This window comes from Equus przewalskii, chromosome 17 (assembly GCF_037783145.1).
Source record: "Equus przewalskii isolate Varuska chromosome 17, EquPr2, whole genome shotgun sequence".
In the NCBI taxonomy this organism is placed as follows: domain Eukaryota; kingdom Metazoa; phylum Chordata; class Mammalia; order Perissodactyla; family Equidae; genus Equus; species Equus przewalskii.
The window spans coordinates 31,862,105-31,867,006 of record NC_091847.1 but is presented as its reverse complement, the minus strand read 5'-3'; the positions used below and the strand labels follow the sequence as shown (position 1 = coordinate 31,867,006).

Genomic DNA, 4,902 nt, shown 5'->3' with positions numbered 1-4,902 from the left:
TCTATGGGGGTACTCAATACTGCTCCATCTTGGAACAATTTTTGTCCCTTTCTTTTCCTAAAGCATCTCCATGTAGAGGTCTAAGATTCTTTGTCATCTTTTAAAAAACCCTTGATGACGTGTATAATTCAGTCAAAGTACAAGACTGAAAATTGATTTCTTAGAGGTAGCATTAAATAGCACAGTTTAATTACCTTCCTCTATAATACTGCCATCATGTGACTCCGATTCGTTACGATAACAAAAAAACACATCATGATATGTGTTCTGGGTAAAAAAGTCATCTCTCATTGTCCAAACGTTGGACCATCCCTTCATATTTTTATGTTAGAATTCTTGTTCTTTTAGCTACTCTCAGAATCAATATGATGTTAAGATTTCAGGAAATCTGATATTTTAAGCAATATTTTAGTTCAAATGCGACATTAAATATTCATCTTCTTAGCTATTTGTAGTCATGTATATTACTGATTACCACATTAAATTACCAATTTAAATATTTATTTAAAAAATATTCCTTGTAGTAGGGAATGGTGTGTGCTTCCTGGAGATGGGCCAGGTCGCTGAGAAACAGAGTCAGGAGGAAGACCGCCTAGAGAACTTTTGATATTTGAACCATGTGAATATTACCTACTTAAAAGAAATACTAAATGTTTTTTAAAAATGCAAACGCAAATATTTTCTTTGATACAAATTACATACGGGTTCTGATGGCTCAAAACCACTTTCCAAAGGGAGGAGGTCATTGCCGTTTGAAAGTTATTAAGAATTCAGATCCGTTTCCCCACTCTTATAGGCCTATAAATAAAAAACATAGAAGTTCTTCATGTGGCATCAAAAATAAAGATGTTTGCCTCGGATTAAAACTCATAGTTTGATTGGGAGATGAAAATTAGTCTATGATTTTGAACCCAGAATCTAAGGAAAGTTGTGGGGATTGCTGTGCATAATCCATGAGAGAGAGAGAAAAGGATTGAGGGACTCTTCCAGGACAACATTCCAGAGAATTTCCAATGTGCCGCTCTGCTGGTCTCCCACACCTGGTCTGCATTATCACTCTGGGGCCTGGAAGCTATAAAGAATAGCAACATATACAGGAAATGGTTGTAAATACATAAGAGAAAGTGGCTTAATAAAAGAATAGCTCAGGGCTGGTCTTCCTCAGCAAAAAGAGGAGGATTGGCAGCAGATGTTAGCTCAGGGCTAATCTTCCTAAAAAAAAAAAGAAAAAAACTATTGGGTTTTAGAATACCCGATCTGGGTTCAAATCCAGGCTCTGCTACTTACAAGCTATGTAAATAATTTACTTAACTTCTTTAGGAGTCAGGTTCCCCATTTCCAACATTGGCATATCGACAGTGTCTGTCAGGTTTTTGGGAGGATTTAGTGCAACACATGGAAAGAAAGTACTCAGCATGGTGCACAGCACACGAAAAACGCTGACCACAATTATTATTATGCTTTCCTGCATTCCATGCATCACCTAATTTGGTGACTTACACATAGCTGTTACTGAATAAATGTTTATTATTTTTTAGGTAATGGCGATGTTTAAATCATTCAACAAATAATTATTGAGCATACCATTTGTCAAAGACTAAAATATGATGCTGAGAACAGAGGCATAAATTAAGATCTGGTTCTCTGCCCCCTTAGAGGAGCTTTTTTTATTAGTCAGAAGTTAGATTAGACATTGCAATGAACCTAAGCATTATTGATCTTGTCTTGTGGCCAAACGCTAAATAGAAAAAGAAAATTTTGATATTGATGATAGGTGAAGATATAGCTATTATTGCTTGGGGAAATATTCATTCATTCTTTTATTCAATAAACATTTATTTATCAGTTAATATCTTAGAAGAGGAAAATAGGGTCATGTTGGGTGATAAAACATATAAAGTGGTAACTAGATAGAAATGAAATACATTATAGGAGAGCACAGAGAAGAAAGAGAAATGACAGCAAATCCATGTAAAGATGCATCATGTTTCTAAATGCTTCCACCACACTTTACCCACACATAAATCTAATGAGGCCGCTCATAACATCAGACATGTCGTCAAGTAAGATAAGCTCTTACAAGTTGATGACAATATGTGTCATGAGTATGAGCATGGACTTCAAGTAGGACCAAGATTGGAATACTAACTCTGCCACTTATTAGCTGTTTGACACTGGGAACATTACTAAACCTATTTAAGTCTTAATTTTCTCATCTGTAAAATAAAGACTAAGTACCTCCAACGGTTGCTACTAGGATTCGATGAGAAATATACCTAAGCTGTCTAAAGCAGTGCTTGGCACAGCCAAACTTCAGAAGGCGCTTGTTATTATGACATGTAAGAATTAACACTAAGCTCAGGCTGCACAGCAGACTGCCAAAATGTGTCCCCCAGACCGCAGGGCACACAAACACTTCTTGAGAACCCTTGCCATAGACCTTCATAGAGTTGGTGGCTTGGCTCAGTGCTCTGCTCTGATGTTGACCCACTGAGTCAACCTCCCATAGGACAGCTGTGCCTTCATCTATTCTACTTTTTAGTCAAAGCATATCTGTACAGGGTATAGCTCAAGAAGTTAAACTCATTCAAAGATGTCAACTCTGTATTTCTAAAGAAGGTCTTCTGATGTTTTTGGTTGTCTCTTTGTTTGTTCAGTTTATTCTATTTGGGGGGGTGCAGTGGAGCTCCTGATACATGATGGCAAGTCTCTTTAGACTTTGCGTCTGTTACTCCACAAAACATGCACAGTTTTACACAGACCATCTTATGGCATAAGCAGCTCCTCTGAACACCTCCTAAATGATTATCCACAGCATTTGATAAATATGAAAGCTTCTGAGCTTAAATTCTTTCTCTGTGGATTTGTAATATATTCCAGCACCAGCTCAAGATACATTGTTCTACCAACACAGTAGATGTCCAATAAATATTTGTTGGTTGATTTATTTTGGTGAGTGATTGAACTCCAAGGCCTCATACAGTGTCCTTACGCACAGCTGTGTAAACTCTATTGAATGAAACTGAAGCTTGTCACATTCCAGGAGTAATAGGGAATGAGTTAGCCAAGTACCTCTTCTCTGACATGTCGTCCATCAAACAGCTTTAACATCTTGCTGACATAAAAGCAGCTTCAGGAGAATAACACTATGACAAAAAACAAAACCACTTACTCAAAGGATTAAAAGAATAATAGCAAAAGTATCAAAACGTGTCCATTAACAAGGGGAAGAGAGAGGGAGAGGAGATTGCTTTCAAATTGCAAGTGAAAATTAAACACAATTTCATAAAGTTCCCATGGTTTCAGCTTCGCCAGTGTAAAATTCCAAATCAACATGCTAGGAGGCCAACGCACTTAAATGAAATCCCTAGATACGCTCCTGAGTTTAACAAGCAACCTTATACCTTTAGACAGACTTGCTGGGAGCAGGAGGAATTGCTCCACGGCAGCTAGTGTTCGAGAACTTTAACTACCTTTGCTCCAACCCATCACAATAGATTCATAACCGGAGGAAAACTGAAACTCATTATATTCATCTCTGTTCATACTTGTTCCAAAAATAATTTTGGAAAAATTAGCTTGCTTGTTAGGGTTCTCAGAAAATCAAATTGGTTTTCATTTCTGGCTTAGAGATGATTAGCTAGATAGATAAATTGATTGAAGGACTCCCCTCCCCCATTCTAAGCCCTTTCCAATTTAAGTCTAAACTCATTCTTTGCACTTACGTATAATAGAAAGAAGTGGAAATTGTATTATGTATGCTTTTTTGGCTAAGCCCAAATAAGCAGGATGCAGTAACAGAAGAAGGGAACATACCTAAACTCATTGCAGGGCTTGCTGAATTGCTGTTTCTTGCAGAAGTTTTGGCATGGGGGTTCCCAAGGTCTCTTATCTTCTCTGCCCAATGTTTTAGCATTTCGACTGCTTCCTTCAGTTAGTGCCCATCCAAATCCTTCAAACTGCTTTGTCTCTTATTTAGAGGGAGAAATTACTTGTCAAGGAAAGGAAAGGAAGACAAGATGGAAAAGAGGGAAGCTATAGCATATAGCTTGGAATACCATATTTTCACAGAAGCTGTCCAGAGCCCAGAAAAGATCTTGCTAACAGTGATGAAGAGAGAAACCCCATTCCTTGCGATCGTCAAGGGCCTTTGGCCTTGCTTTATGGAAATCACACCCTGGACAATTTTGCGTGATTTGGAACATGACATGGAGTGGGAATACACCTTGGAGTTTAGAAAGCACTCCTCCTCCTAGCCCTTGGAGCTCAACTCAGCACAAAGGAAGAAGGCGACATTCTGAACTTCAATTCACACTGTGGAGCATGTGTTCCCTCTGGAGCCTGTGTTCTCCCTGATCTTACAAACACTTAATTACAGTGAATTCGACTCCCATGACCTTTAGGGAAGCGCAGAGGGTTTTTTTCCCAGTGCGTCCATTTCTGTCTCTCTGTTCTGCAGTCCATACGGAAGCTGATCTGAGAACCAGGCATTTCAGCAGAGTAAATCAAAGACGTGAGAGGGAAAATATGTCAGCTCTAAAACACAGGCTAAAAGATTTGCACTTCTTTTCTGTGGATGGTGATTGAAGTGAGTACCCAACTGAAATGAAGAAAATTCTTCCTTCAAACATACACACATGCAAATGTGCACGAATGGCATGGGCACCTGACCCAGTGTCCTTATATCCCTCTGAATTTCCGACTTTCTTACGCGCTCTCCTTTCTTAATTATGTTTTACTTTCATGGACTCTTATTTGAGTTTGTTTGATGAACTAGGCATTCTAACACCATCTAGCTGACAGCTCCTATATGCTGTAGCTAAAGAGACTATTGCTATGAGAATAAAGTAGGAATATGCAAGGGCATGATTGCGCTTTGTATGGAAATTCTCACAATTCTGA

The 4,902-nt window shown here is 38.5% G+C and overlaps 1 long non-coding RNA gene across 1 annotated transcript; it reads right to left on the bottom strand.

The window, feature by feature from the left end:
* Positions 1–1,781: 1,781 nt before the first annotated feature.
* On the bottom strand, positions 1,782–3,970 carry LOC139076606 (uncharacterized). Its single transcript, XR_011528345.1, has 2 exons — positions 3,817–3,970; positions 1,782–3,146 (listed from the first exon to the last, which is right to left on the bottom strand). It is a non-coding gene; the product is annotated as an uncharacterized lncRNA (long non-coding RNA).
* Positions 3,971–4,902: the final 932 nt, after the last annotated feature.